This window comes from Gymnogyps californianus, chromosome 9 (genome assembly GCF_018139145.2).
Source record: "Gymnogyps californianus isolate 813 chromosome 9, ASM1813914v2, whole genome shotgun sequence".
NCBI classification, from domain to species: Eukaryota; Metazoa; Chordata; class Aves; order Accipitriformes; family Cathartidae; genus Gymnogyps; species Gymnogyps californianus.
Genome location: NC_059479.1, coordinates 17,856,987 through 17,873,726, shown reverse-complemented (window position 1 = coordinate 17,873,726; position 16,740 = coordinate 17,856,987).

The following is a 16,740-nucleotide window of genomic DNA, read 5'->3' as shown; positions in this document are numbered from 1 at the left end:
ACTGATGCCTGAGTGTAGCAAATAGAGTAAAGCTCTTATCTACAGCTCTAAATCCATTTATATTCTCACTTGCACATGACTTATGTTGGTTTCAGTGGGTGGCAATTCTACTTCTCTGACAGTATTTTATAATAAGAGATCTATCTAAAGTAAAGAGGGAAATACATTCCAATTCCAACAGTGCACTCAGGATGGAAACAGACTTCCAGCTGAAGACATTCTTGTAGATGTATTTTATTGGTTTGATAGAGCATCAGCAGTAAAAAATGAATATGTGGAATTTATCAATTAACTGACATCAGCCTAAGACAAATCTTCAGCACCTCATGACAGTCTGCAGCGGCTGCCTCCACCTGCAGTGCTGTTGGATGCACTCTGCTAGCTATGCACTAGCTCTTTTCAAGCAATTTTCATTTTTGAGAATGTAAATATTTTTATTCTTAATTCTCACGTGCAAAGGCTTTTAGTGAGCAAGAGAAAAAACATGCCAAGATGTACTTGCGCTATGTTTCTATTTTTATGGCTTTTACTTGTAATGCCAAAGTACCATGCATTTATTTGGTTTGACCCAATTAAGCAATACATGAAAACCTACTTCACTAAAGTTCAGTGATGCCAGCCACTGCTGCAAATGACAAACACAAGGACTTATTGGGTTACTGCTGCACATTGAAATGTAATCAAAGGCTGAAATGTAAAAACATGCAATGAAAAATGCAGCTGTTCTCCAAAAAGAACTTACTGCTGGTGAGGATTTACATTACATTCCTCTAAATAAAGCACAATATATTTACTGGAGAAATTATAAAAGGTAATGAGCTAAGTCACATAGGAAAGATCAGTCCTTATACAATGAGGATACAGTACTAATGTACTGTTTACAAGCCTTGGAAAAGGTATCTTAAAATATTGACGGTCTCGTAGAAATTGGCAGAAACAATGAAACGTATAACACCAGGACCTAAACACAACATGCTCACACCCAAAGCCTGATCATCAGCATCAATGAGAAAACTTTGCTGCTTTGTAGTTAGGAACTCATACCTGAAAAGCCACTCTCCCTTTCCCAGGTCCTTTCCACAATTTCTTGCTAGGAGACTGGCAAGTGGAAAAGACATTGACATCACTTAAACACCTTTCTGCATAATTCACAGGTGCCATAAGGCTTGTGCCCAACGAACAAATGCACCTGCATTTACCTGCAGTTGTAAAACTGAAGCCTCCATACAGTAGACTACTTGCTTTCACAAAAATTACACCTCCTCTAGGTGTCCTGTCCTGTGCCAGCCCATGCAAAGCTCCACACTCCTCTTTAATTTAGTTCTGTCCCTTTACTCTAAGCTCCAAGGACTGTGCCAGGAGTAAATATGCTTGGTGACATGAGACACAGTAACTCCGTCACCACAGAACATGCTGAACAGCACTAAAAAAAAAAAAAAAAGGAAACCTAGTTTGAAATAAAACAACTGCAAGACAACCAGTCCAAATAGCAGCAACGTACGCTTTCGCTACGCTTGTGCTGGAGACAAGCGCAAATACCCCTTCTTAACGGCAACAGAAAACTTCCTGCTATATGAGCAGGGTGGTGGTAAGGGGAGGATGGGATGTTGAGCTGGAGTACTGCTCCTTGTACCTCATCTCTCTGCTGGGCCAGTGTAAAGAATACAGTCAAAAGATAAGGAGCATCCCAGAGCCTGGGATGCCAGAGCTAGTGTGCAAGAGCTGTGGTGCGCCACAAAGAACTGCATCTACCAACAGAGCAGCTACAGTTCTGGATGAACTTTCATGTTTAAACATAGCTTCACAGTCAGTCACCCACAGCAGTAAAAAAGTTATCCCCAAAGGAATGAGATGGATACATTGCACCATTAACATGTCATTAAGAAGTGGAGTTTGCTATTCTTTCCCTTTAAAACACTTAATAGTAAACCGTTTAAGTAAAACTGGGGCTCCTATCTTCTGCTTCACTTGAAATTCTTTGTAGGAGGCATGAATCACACAAGATATGACAACCACCATATCTGGAGGAGTAGCTCTTAGCTTTCTGACTCTCAGCACAGAAAGTAATGATAAGAATATTGGCAAAGGCTACAAGCAGGCTTTTGGGACTGTGACTATCTAAACTTGAAATGGGATTAGTGCCTGCCTGTTCTTCTCTCCTTTGTGTATGTGTGGATTCATCACTTCTGAGACCGTTCCCGTTATCCAGCTGCTCCTGTTATTGATGACAGAGTGGAAGTCAATTGAGAGGAATGTCTCAGAAGCCCTTCACAAATCGGTGGGGCTCTCTCAGGGGATACAACAGCATTATTGTTACAAAGCACTAGGGATGTGCTCAGTGCTTTCCTTTTCCCAAAGGGATTAGTCATACAGGATTGCAGGTAAGGAAAGCACTGAGCCAGCTTAGGACTGCTGAGTATGCCGCTTTGCTAATTGCTATTCAATGAAGATGAAAAAGATGCTATCTGTTGGTCAACAGCAATGCTGTGGCCAACACACACAAGCATATATTGTGCATACAACCCGACAGGTCACCTTTCTTTCCAAAGGGTCCTCAGACACTCATGCCAGCTGCTGTTTCTTTCACTGGTCCTGTTTTTTGCTGCTTTTCAAAGCAGCTCTAGAGAGCGCTGACATGAGCCGCTGCTCTTGGACAGCGGCGAGAGTAACCAAAAGTTCTAGAGAAGGCTCACCACCCACAGTAGCCACACTCTTGGGGTCCCAAGGAAGGATCCTGCCAGGCTGTGGTCAGGTTGTGTGGTCCATGCAAATGTGTGGCCTCGCAGGGGGATTGGAGGGGAGGCATCCTGGTAAAATGATGCATTGCTGGACATACAGGAGAAAATTCTGGTTAGGTTGGAGGTGTTTTAAGTATTAATGTTTAGAGAATTTTATTTCTGAGACAAGTGTGGCCCAACTGTTTTATAGCTTTTCCTTGTAATGTTAAACTACCATGCATTTATTTGGTTTGACCTAATTAAGAAATATACGAAGGTCTACTGAGGTCACTCTAATTTTGAACTAGCAAGGAATTGCAAAGAGAGATTCCTGCATCTCTGAAAACATTTAAATCTTATATTGGATGTTGTCACCAAAGCAAAATTAAAATCTCTGAACAGTATTATCCATTTTTCCATCTTTATTTCTCTTTGTACTGGCATTCACAGTAGTAAATGTGCAATGATATTATACCCCTGTCTTCAGCTGATAATGAACAATCCACCAGATGGATATATAGCTGTCACTTTGCTTCTAGGATCCATGGCATATATTGAAAGGACGTTACAGGGTTTCAGAATTGTGAGTTTGATATATGTAAATGTTTTTAAAGTTTTATTGACAATGGAAATTCATTCTGTGAGCTATACATCACTACACTGATGTCAGAGAACATGTTATTAACTTTCAGTCATTTCAGCATGCTGTTCTCCTAGTGATGTAGCAAAGAACTTGGTAGGCATTCAAGCAGCTTCTAATTTAATTTACAACAGGTCCTTTGACACAATAGCAAACTGAGCACACTCCAGTTAAAAATAGAGTATGGAAGTTCATTTCCCAGCTACTTTGGTGACATATAGGAATACGAAAGAGCAGGTTTCCTGATTCTGCTCTGGAATAGATGTATCAATAAATTTCAATAGAAACAATTTTGGGGAAGAAATTCAAAATCACATATCCATGATCTACTCTAAGATTTGTTACAAATGTGAGTCCTCACTTATTAACCTTTATATCACAGCATATCTTGGTATTCTTCTCTGGCGTAATCCCGTCAGCTGTGCAAATTTGAATGACTTTATCTTCAAGTGGCAGTTACATCAAAATTCACTAATTTCATCATCAAAAATAAAAGTCAGTAATTTCAGTCAATCTTTGCATTGTTCAAAATCACACTGACCAATTACATGGCAGTGCTTTGTCTAGTGCTGATTATAACTTTGTGCCTCCATTATGCAAAGCGGATCATACAATAGTCATCAGTCACAGACTTTCCTGCTCCCCAAACCTCTCCTGAAGAGCATTAGACAATTACCCTCCTATCATGCTTGCACTGTCTGACAGTAAAGCACAACTTTCACTAGGAAAAAATGTTTAAAACATCATTGCCTGGACCAGATTCACAACTCTTGATAAATCCCCATGAAGACTGAATCACTGTAAACCAGAAGTGGAGCTGCTCTTTCCAGCTCCCACAGTGCTGCAGGACAACAGCACACACCACTCCATGGGTGGAGCAGTAAGAATCTTTCCCCTCCTCAAGTACCATCAGCCTCACAGGAAGAGCTTTAGAGACTGAGATGCACAATGAAAACAGCTGTTTTACACCAAGAGTTGCACTTACAAAATCCTAACACAAAATTGAAAGAAGCTTTAGTAGGACAGGGATGTGTTATGTGTACTTTAAAATCACTGTTCAGGAAACCAACAGCGCAACAATGCAAAATACAGTCTGAGTTTCAGTAAGATCTTTGGCAAAAATTCAGTAAATCTGAGCTAGGACCTAAACCCATTAGTGGTCTAGTTTCACACACACTTAGATTTTAGGCTGTAAATGTCATGCAGCTCATGCAGTCATTAGTCATCCCTATGCACAATACATACATACAGAGGCAAAATGAGTGTGGTTGCTGACTTATAGCAAAGAGCTCTTATGAACACCTACCTTGAACATTAATATTTATAAAAGTATCATTAATAATATGGGATAGCAGAGTAAATTGGTTCCAATATATATAGGAACCTCTCAACCTTTTTTTCCTACAGCTGGGGTAGAACCTCTGCTGACACACATATAAATTTTTTTTTTTTTTTTTAAATCTTGGTGATTTTTATTGCCTCTGTACTTGAAGAGTCCAGACAAACAGGGACTGAATGCTGAAATGCTTTGAGAAAAGCAATTGACATAAGATTTCTAGCCCCAGGCTGAAGAATGAAAAGGGCTGGAGCACCAGATTAGCATCCAGAGGCTAATTCCCTGCCTGCATACATGAACGCAGCTCCACTGGGCAGAGAATTTGCCCCCAAGTCCTGTGACTGCTGATCCGAGCTGAATCCATTCTCCTACAGTCTAGTGCAGAAATGGCCTGACAGTACCTTGCTGTTGCTTTTGCAAGCTCACAGCTAAAAGTGAGATAAAAGACCACACCAGAAACCTTCACACTCCGGTTTATCTTCACAGCCAAAGCTGCGCTGTTAGCTACTACCTCTGTCTGCCACATGATGTTCTCTCCCACAGTCCTTGCATATTAGCTGCCCTTTAAATGACTCATCCACTTCTCCATCTGCAAAGAACATCTCCTTCTTTGTATTCTTTTGAGGAGGGCTACTAAACTGCCTGAGTCATCACCATTTTTCACATGGTCTGGACTTAATGTTTCAATACTCCAGTTTAGACAATATCCACTTGGAGGAGTTCTTTGCTCAGTAGCAGGAAAGAAAATAACTTGACTCCCTAATGAAAACCTCGAAAACATCCCAACTACTAAAGGGTAATGAGACATGGCCCTGATTGATTGCCTAATAACCTTTATCTAGATACTAATGAATGTAATAAATTGTGGGATTTATGGGTAGCCCCTGCTCAGAGACCATCTCTTAAAGCACCTACTTGGAGAACACTAAGTTGTGACGTGACTTCCAGCTTCAGTTTCACTGGAAAAAGAAGGCCTGTGTAATGTGTAGACTTGAACTAACAATCAATCAGCTAAAATGTTGAAGTGAAACAGTCTAGGGGAATAAATTAGCATTAAGTAAAATTTGAGTATTATTGGGAAAAAAACCTGTATTTAAAAGTTCAGGCATACTTTGGAGGTCACAAGGGCAGCCTGAACAGTAATATGATTTTATTGTTATGGTTATTTATTACAATATTTGATAATTAATTAGTGTCTTAAAATCAAGTCCCAGGCAGAAAATCTTTCTAGCATGTCAGAACTGATTGTAACATTTGCAGAAAAACTCAAAGCAACTTTGGATACTAAATCCCAGCTCCAAAAGTTACAGTGTCTTCAATCCAGATTTCCAAAGGTTTTTACATATCTAACTCTCATGTAAATCAATGTTGTGACTATAAGACTTTATATCTGAAGTGCTTTTGATATCACTTAGACTTCCCAGATTTGGAAAGTAGGACTTTCAGGCTCACTAATTCTTGTTTGCCATTTAAAATCTTACCCCTTATACTTTTGTTCTAAAAGTAAAAAAAATGAATAAGAGGTCTGAGATAAAAGCAGGGTAACCTATATAGGAGCTTCTATTTGGATTGCCAGTTCTCATATTTGAGGGCAGAAACTGAGTCCTTACCATTTTTTGTGTTACTTGGCATCTCCAGGTCTATTTTGTTCCTCCACTTCTTTAGGGCAGGAACTTGTGGCCAGTTTTTAAGGGGCTTTTGTAGCTAGAGGACTCCTCCTACATACAGCCTGATCTATGCATTTCTCTAGTTCAGGTAATACAGTCAAATCTCAGTATCAAATTGCAGCTGATCATCACACATGTGCCAGGAATGGACAATGTGTTCTGGCCCTTTCCCCTCCAGCTCAAGGACACTGGCCATGCCGGAGGAGCACCTGGCAGCTCCCTCAGGCAATGGGCTCTGCTCCAGTCTCATTAAGAAAGCCAGTGGGTAGGATGAATCCAGCAGGATAAAATTGGGTCTAAAATGCTTGGGGGTAGACTGACGGTAGCAGAGCATCTCACAGTGAGACAGAGCACAGCCCATAGCTCTTGACATGATATGCTAAGAGCAAGCATTACCCCATGATTGCTGTGAATAGATTCTCTGTATTTGAGGAACAGTTGTAACATTAGTTACTTCCAAAAGACACCAGATAACACTTTCAGGATGTTCACTGCAAAAACAATTTTTCCCTACTCTTTACAAACCTGAGCCAAGTCCTAAGAGCTCCCAGGAAACTGAAACATCTCGTATGAAGGGAGGAACAGTAACATCAATAAAGCCTATTTACAGCAGCACTTATGAATGATCAGTGCCTCATGCTCATTTTGATAGTGCAAATATTAATAGCCTTTTACTTCTTTTTGTGCTAGCATTGCTTGCCACCCAAAATCAATGTCAGTACAAATGAACAATGTACAAGAGAAAGTTTCCAATATTGTCTCCATTTTAAGATTCCAATGTTGGTTTTCCAACTTTCAGAAAGATTCAATATGAATCGGTAGTATCTTTGTGGCAATATCAATGCCCATGATTATAAATATTCATAAAACAGTAAGAGAAAGAGCTTTACTTTTCCAAAGACAATTGATTCTCTTGTAGAATTTACTAATCTGTACTATAGACCATCTAGTTTTTATTCTTTGAGAGAGAACATTTAACTCTTACCAGGAGATGGTCTCTGCATGACTGCCCATTCCCTGTGTTGGGAAGAACAGTGTTTCAGATGCTTTGTGTGGTGTTAACAAACAATGTCTGCTCAAGACTGCAGAGAAAGCCGCAATCATTCCGTAGCGATGATTTATGAGCAAAGTGCAGTCACGCAGTCACACCAGAAAGCATCTCTCAATGTGCAGCACTTGGTCTTTTAGAAACACCTCTGCTTGCACCCTGTTTTTCCTGGTCCCTAAAGAACTTAACCTACAACCAATCCTGGGTTCAAACGCTGCCACTGCAACATTACAGTACCTGCTGCATGAAAATAACAGATACACCTCCAAGACAGGTCTCACAGGTGTAGCTGGAACTGGCAATATGTGAGAAACCTCAAAGCTAGCTAGTATCAGCAAAGTTACAAAGACGACCGTGCTTAGGAAGGCAAAGCTCATTTATCACTTCTTTTAGCAAGCTGTACCCAAAGGTCCATTTTTTTCCAATTCCCTTTTTCTTTTGAAACCTTGAATAGCAAATAATCTTTGCAAGCCCTGTAAAGTATGAAAATGTTTCCAAGAAGGAATCTCAGGTACTGGTCTGAGTGAATAACATTATTAATATTATTTTTTAAAACCCCACATTAACAGCTATTTCCAGAATTGGAAACCTCAGGGGTTTGACAGGTTTATTTTCTGGAGGCATGCATAATGTGCAAATTAAACAAATATAAAAATTATAAAATTTTTTTAGAGGTAAAAACAGAGCTAAGGTTCAATTAATTGTTAAGACACAGATACTGTCCTCTCAGCACTATACAATTCCAAACTGCAAAATTATCTTGTTTATGTTTTTCTCCCTATGCAGAGGAGGAAGGAATAAGAAACAAATTTTGCATTTTATGGCATCTAAACGCATGCTCCTCCTTCTAAACACAGAGCATAATCATAAATGTACCACACACTATGATTTCAATTACATTATAGCTCTGTCAAACAGAGCTTTAAAATAGTGACACTAACTACCACAATACTCCACGTAATCCTACCAGCGTAAATACTGTCTCCTTCATCTTCACTCACCCTGATTGTTAATCTTGTCCACTATACTCAAGCTATATTCCACAATATCACTTTTCAAGCTGAGGACTTTGCCTTTTGTTACTTTCTATAAATTCACTGACCAGGAAATTAAAATGATAATAGAAAACATAAAAAGGCATCATATTAACTAACTAGATGTCCAATCAACTTTTAGTAAAGGACACAGTAAATTTATTTTTATGTTGTTGCTAAACACCAGACAAACAGAACCACTAAATTTCTCTGCATTTCTATTAATTAATGCTCTCTGTGAATGAAAGGAGTTAAAGGAAGCTATCCTGGTTTATATATTAAACTGAGGTTCAGTCTTCCTGCCTCATCATATCTAAAATGATTGATTTAACCTTAACAGCAACCATTAAGTATTAGGAAAGCATTACTACAACAAGGGAGATACACGTGGGTGCCACCAGTTCAGCGACAGTATGTGCCCTGTATAAATAATAGGCTCAGAGCTAGATTCATCAAAGGGAGAATAGGAAGATGTCTTGAAAGGGAGAGAGGGAAAATGAATTCAATGAATCATGTACGTGGCAGCCTACATCTTGAGGGAACAGTTCTACATACTGCAATTATGAATGTGTTACATGCAGAGTTTCATCAGGAAACGCTGAAGAAGAGAAAAGAGCTTAGAAACAGCATGTTGGTGGGTACTCTGCCTGGGTGGTTCCAATTCAGGGCCCATGAACACTTCCGAACCAGGCTGGGATGGGCCCCAGTGGGACCGAGAGTTCCACAGTCTCTTCTGCAAGGCACCGTCTGGGAGAAGGAAGGAAATACAGGACTGCAGATGCACTTTATAAGGGTCATTATCTTGCCACAAAGCTCCTATTGATCACAGGTCAAAACCGCAGCAGCCAGTCCCTCAGCCAGGCCAGTCCTTTGTGTAATTTAGGGGAACTCTTTTGCAGCTTCTTTCCAACCCAAGTGCATAGGACAGTAAAGCATTTGCATTTATAGAATAAAACCCACTGAAATAATTTAGAGAGCATGTGTCACGCAGTATTTGTGGAAAATATGGTACTAGGCCAGTTAATACTGATGCTGGCTGGACACACATTAATCTCTTTTTTCTCTTTCTTTCTTTCGAGGGCGACAGGGGGTGGAGAAGAGCCGCTGTCTGCCATCCATCCCACAGGACTGATTCCTTCATCACCCAGACTGGCTACCAGAGCCCACCATTTCCCTCTCTTTTTCAGCAGGCCCAGGCTTCCTTCTAGTGTAAAAGCATGTGCGCAGCAGGTGGGGAGCACAGTCTCTGCATTCACAGCCAGGTCCCATCCGGAGCAAGGATCTAAAATTCACTCACAGATCCCCCCACTTTAGAAGTATCCTGTGGCTACTCATATTAAGAAAGTTATTCGGAAGCTCAAGAGCCACTGAAAGAGAGACAGATGCAATACTATAATATCACTGATTGTGTCATACGAACAGCAAACTACACAGAGTGAAGCCCCACTACAGCTTTCATAGCTGATAATTTATAAACAACTCACAGACTGAGTTGTAATTACATACAGCATTCACTGAATAATTTCGAATTAATGAATGTCTTCACGAGTGCTTAAAGCCCTTTCACAGATCATTCGTACACAAAAAAGGCTTCAGAAGCAAAACAAGAACTTTTGGGAAATAGGCTTTCACTGTGAGTGGGGTTTTTAAGTTTAAGTTCTCATTGATGCTTTACTAAATTAAGAGAAGGAAATTTTCTCAGTCAGATTTAGATTATACACTAGGTTGGATTATCAGAGGGTCTAAATGAAGCTCATGCTATTGAAATCAATAGAAGAACACCATGTTAGATACGTTTAGCGTCTAGCTCACTAGTGTGGCAATCCTCCTTAGGCAGAGTCACAGCTCTAGAGGGAAAAGGGTTTACAACAGCCTCCCTCCACAAAACCCTGCTTAAGCAGCAGCAACTATTTTTGGAAACTACACTCCATTTTGCCCTAACACTTTCAGAAACTGTAGCTGAAAATTAGTTGGGACAAAACTGATTATCAATGAAGTCTAAATAGTATTGTAGGAACAACCTTTGGCCTTGCAGCCATCTTAGATTCTTTACTGGGGTAGAAAAATAAATTCATGAGATACATTGCAACATTTTGTCACTACCAAGCCATTTCATCCTGGTACTTCGCTAGGAGGCTATGCCCCATGTTGTTAGATAAACACTTGGTCAAAGAAATTAAATAATATGTAGTTTCTGGAATTGATTATGTTGAAGCTGAAAGAGGGTAGATTTAGATTGGCTATAAGGAAGAAATTCTTCACTATGAGGGTGGTGAGGCGCTGGAACAGGTTGCCCAGAGAGGTTGTGGATGCCCCCTCCCTGGAAGTGTTCAAGGCCAGGTTGGACGGGGCTTTGAGCAACCTGGTCTAGCGGAAGGTGTCCCTGCCCATGGCAGGGGGTTGGAACTAGATGATCTTTAAGGTCCCTTCCAGCCCAAACCATTCTATGATTCTATGAAGTGTTACACAGGGAGCTAAACAAGAAAAACTACAGAAACTGCAGCTGGTGCCAAGACAGGAAATGGAAGCTCCTTCACCCTTATACTTCCTTCTCTCCTCCAGCTACCCATGGGAAAGTAAGAATAATCTGAGGTCTTAAAAGAACTCTGAAGCACTTTCAAAGCTCTTCCAGGTGTTTCCAGAGGCCACTTCTCCTTCAAATTGTGAAGCAGAGGTAGGCAAGATTAGAAAAAATCTCCTAGGTAATTAATTTTCCGACTGCGAAGGAACAATAAAAGTGCATGCAAATTCTCAGATCGTAAGACATCAGCAAGTATTCTTTTAAAGAATCACAAGACAGGAAATGGGATGACCTACATTTTTAATCTAACTTCTTCATATCCATTGCAGAAAATTCCCATGCAATAAATTTTAAGGCTCTGCCCAGTTTTTAATTGCTGATAGCTCATGCTAGCCTGCACTGCACACTTAAAAGTTTGACAGATCATAAGAGGTTTTCCACAGGTAAAGCAGTGGCTGCTGGAACCACAAGTGCAGCAGCTTTAATGTTAAACCATTCATTTTTCTCATTAACTTAAACATCTCCTTTTAGTGCAAAATAAAAGAACTGTACAATATAGCTGACCTAGTTTTTATTAAACTTCAGTAGGATGCCTATCCAGTCTGCAATGAGTTGACATTGATTTGAACTAAAAAACATGTAGATTTATAATATGTGGATTTAAATGTGATTGTTTATTGCCAGTGCCACACAAATGCCAATAGACTGCCAGGGGGAGAATACATTATCTTGTAAACAATAAAACAAAAGACAAAACTATTTTTCAAAAAACACAGAAGACAGTATTTAGGATATATTAGGGATATTAGGTGAACCTACTGCTGAGTAAAATGGGCAAGCTTAACAAAATACAATTAAAAATTAAATATTGTGTCATCATGTGTTCAACTTTGTCACCTAAAACTGATTTAGCCAATACCTCTAAATGAATCATTTTGCCTTTCTTCACTTTCAATATACTTTATACATAAGAATACATTGCCCCAGGTTTCATAGGAATCGCAAGCTGAACCATTGCTATCCCAGATGTCTACAAAGGACTGACACAGAATTCCTGATTCACACTGGAGCATATTGCTAGATCTGGCCTAACTTTACAAGGAGATCCATGAGAACTGCAGTACAAATGAATTATAGGAAAAGTAAATAGCAAAAGAAATTACGTTTATCACCACTTCTAAAAATAATCATGAAAGAAAAGTCCCAGGAGATAGACAGCATTTTTACTTTCTTTCCTCAATTTTTATTTTAAGCTGTTAACCCATCCCAGACTAGAAGATGATATTCAAGCCCTCCAAAAAAAACCACTAAATATACATACAAGATGACAACACTGTTCCAACTGAGCTGAAATTTCTCCCTACGAGAGGTAAAGCCGGGGCAGCAGCACACCAGGCTGACCTTATGATGCAGTCGGGGTGGCTGTTGCCTTCTTCCTGCCACATGACACAGAGCAGGCACATAGCTAGGAACACTAACAAGGTAAGGGAAGAGGGTCGCATCCATGCTTCCTTCAGAAATCTGCTCCTGAGCCTCAACCAAAATGTTTCCAAGGCCTGATGAGACTTAAATGTTAGAGAGCAGTTTGGATATATCCACAAACAACCACTGATCTGTGGGATGGAGAGCCAGGTCCTTTTAGAATGGGGTACCTTTGGGCCCAAGCAGTACATACACATAGAGTGCGGCCCGTCGGTAACCTTTCAATATTACAGAAACAACAATCATCTTTTCCACTGAAAGTTCTTCTGCAAGCTGTAGCTTTGATATGAAAAAAATATACATTTTTGGAAGCCAGGAAGAAGGCAGAAGAAAACTTATTACACGGATGCCATGATAACTACTCTCCAGTCATTTGGTAAACACATTCCCGAGAACACTTATCATCTTTTTCCTTTTCATTTTACTGATCTTACAGTGTGTAGTAAAAGAAACACCTGTGAAAACAAATGCAAGAGTGATTGCACATTCAGTCAGAGAGAGTTACATTTTGCTATCCTGCAAAATCAATGATGAAAATTTAAAGCAGGAGGTCAACGAGTGACAGCCACTGCTGTTTGATTGGCAGAGCAGCGATCTGTGTCAAATGGCAGAGACATGCTACACCTCTCAGCCAAGAGGTGACCACATCCTACAAAATTACCATGTAATTTGGCAAGTTTGATGATTTTCTTGACTTCACATTCCTTGAAAAGATGCCCTGAATCCACCTTCACATATTTCTCGGCAAATTTACAGATCTGTGTACTCTCCATCCTCTTCAAATCACCTCTTCGGGACAATTTGTTGGTGATGGTGAGGGGATGGCTTTGCAACATCCCTCAACCTTTGCATATGGATGGACGCGCGGGTACAGTGACCAACTGGTCCTCAGTCCACACTCTTAAGCAAGCCCTTGATATGTCAAGAATGAAGATCTGGGGAAAGAAAACTTGATGCCTTTACTTCATATGGCACACCATCTCAGGAACTGAAAGCACTGGATCATACTGGCAAAATCCTATCCTAGACATGCAGAAACTAATCAAAGAAGGAAAGTAATTTTGCAAAGGTCATATCCAATTCTATCATGTCTCCCTGGATTAAATGACAGTATCTGTGCAAATCCTGAATTTAAATCTTACGCTCTTCTTGGAGTAAATCATGACTACATACAAAACTTCATGAGTTTTAACAGGAAGACAAAGACAAAAGTTGAGTAGCATCTAGGTGTTCTTTTAAGTAAGAAAGTCTGTGCATATACATTATGTCTGTTCCTTCATCCTTCTTTAATTTTTTACACCTATAAAGCAAGTCCTTTCCAAGTCTCTTTTTGCTTTGCATTAGCTGAATTTAATTGTAAGTGCTAACTGAGAAGTCTCAGAGTCTCTCAGCTCATTAGTGAAACATGCACCAAAACAGTTAAGTAGGCAACTGACATTTTATCATTTTGTACCTTTAAGCTTATTTTAATGAGAACAGATCCATTTTTTTAGTAAATTCATAAATAACTTCCCTCATAATGAATTGCCTCTCCATGAAATTTTAAGATGGATTTGAATTTGCCAGGAGAAGGATGATTTCCTTTGTAATTAACTAATGTATCAAAAAGGATCATTTATAATATCTGCGGTCAACGTCAGTCAGAACTGTTACAGGGCAGCACAGTAGGGCATGACTAATGAGCACATGATGGAATCAAAACTGACAGACCAAAAAGTCATAAATCTTTAATTTGCATCCTGAATTTCACATTTGAAATGGGCAGTTTGTATCAAAGTGATGTGATTTGTGGACAAGCAACAAGCTTGAAGTCAATGTCAAATCTGAAACATGTGGCTAGCCATTCCTCTCTTCAGAAAGTGGCTAGAGAATTGAGCACTGATTCTTATAGTCTCCTTAGGCACCCATGTGAACAGAAAGGCACCAGGACCTATTCCGCTTCCATCAGCAGATTTTCTAAAATGTTATGTTTCTCATGAGTGCCCCTGAAAATGGAAGTATTGACTACATAATATACTAAAGTGATGGGTGCTCTATAAATACCTAAGATCAATAGCATTCTCATCCTGCTTATCCTGGACAACAACAGTCTGCATCTCCACTCTAAATATTGACTCTTCTCTCATCTTAGCTCCTCTGCCTAACCTAATTTGTTCCACCCCAGCAACTTTCTTACTCAGTCCTCCATATAAACATTCTCAAAATAAGGCTGCTAGAGCATCTGTCACTTATTCTTATGAAAGTCCTAGCAACTCCTTCCAGTGTCTCCCAGTCCTCTATGAATGGTTATGAACAGATTGTGCTATCTCTTGGAAAAGGAACATTATAGTGTTCATTCAATTCCCTTACTCTATTTTGAGGAAGTTTTGTTCAAACTGTGGTCAGTGCTGTAGAAGAAGTCAGCCTGAAAGACCACATCTGCCTTTATGACATTTCAATATCAAATGGACTTAATCATGTCATAGTGTGGATGGGATGACTGCGCAATCACGGAGCTACACCTATGTCACGTGGCCAGACAATGCTCAGAGGAGAAAAAGGGGCTGTAAATCTCATACTCTTCTCCTCAAATATCACTGTTTTTTATCAAAGTGATGGCTATTAGGCTATGCATATATTCATTACCAAGCAGCATGGAATAATAGCAGATCTATAGAGCAAAAAGATGCTGAGGTCCTGATATCGACAGCATGCATATTCCAGGGTGTTTCTTCCACTTCAGATCAGTTATAGTCTGGTCCCATGGACTGATGAAAGCCCATTTGCACTTGGAGTACTTTAGCTGTGCTCCTGGAGTATGTCTTCTACTTTCATTTCATCCAGAAGGAATCCACTGCACATGCTTTGAGATTGCTCTCTGATGCTAACCAAAGCACATACAGAAGCAGCACCAGAAGACTAGCTTCAAAACATGCTCCTGATCCAAACTAAAACCACTAATGTAGGCACACCACACATATCTGCCTCTTATCCAAAGATGCCATCAAAAAAGGAAGATGGGCCCTGTCTCAACTTGATACACATCACGGAACTCTGTGAATGCCAAAAGGTCCAAGAGCTGGCTTCAGTGTTAACATGCATGCTTGAACACAGTAAGCCATGCCACGTGCAGGACAATTCCTTTGTCCAGCCAACAGAGGCTAAGAGGCAGGGCAAGGTGCTGTATTCATCCAGGCTCTGACCAGCAGTGTGCATCTCCCCAGCCGGGCATGGAGTCATGCTGTGTCCATTCCTGGCTGCCCAGAGAGCTGCAGACACAGCGTTAGGGGAAGCATAATGGTCATAAGAGGTGGGGTCACACATAATGGTAGGAAAAAAGGGTGACAAACATGGCCTCATGTTGAAATCAGACCAAATAACTTTTATAGGCCCAATTACTCACATGAGTTAGGTATGCCTGAGCAAGCTCTATTGCACCGATTTTGTTTCTAACACCACAGAAAAGGATTATAAATTAATACAAATATTGTTTAAAAGTCTCCACATCAATTCTGTATTTAGTTTTGTTCCCAATACTTCTTACCCCTTATCTAACCTGCCCACTCATTCCTGGTTTTTCAGAGTCTTGGCAGAATGCAACCTTATTATCACAGTCAATATCACTATTAATAACAAAGTGTGACACACCATCCAGATCTGAGTAATGTCTTTCTGGCATAAAAGCTGTTTCTAGGACCACATGGTGCTAGGCCTAGCCTACACGCAGCTATAGAGGCTGGACAGAGATGTTCAGAGCTTTACACACCATACGGAATGAGCAAGAATTAACCAGGAAGCACACAAAGGGGCTAGGAACACTGCCAGTATTTAGAGAAGGCATTCCCTCAAGTTTGGGGCATGCAGCAAATGAAGGAGAAAGGCTTTTTTGGATCAAGGCCTTTTGTATTATATAGCAAGGGCTCATTTTGGCTCTGCTTGCCTTAGAGGTAAAATTTTGGTTATCAGCTGCCACTTTGTTTTTTAAAAGCAATCGTTCAAACATGATTTCTACACAGGGATAGCAAAGCTTGCCCAACTTGAGGGTTAAATAAGGTCTGTGATGCAAGAATTCCACTTTGACAATGTCAAGAGACTACCCTTAATATTATAGCAGGGATTTACTCCTAATGATGGCAGCTTGTGCACATGGCAACATGCCGTATTTATGAAGCTCTTTTACAAATATCCTCAATGGTTCCAAGCTGGGAGCAACCTAATAGAAATGTATTCTACAATCTACATGCTAAATCATCCTTTTGAAGGTCATGTTTTTCCACCTCATTGTGTTTGAGTCAGCTCCTGGTAGATGGCCATAT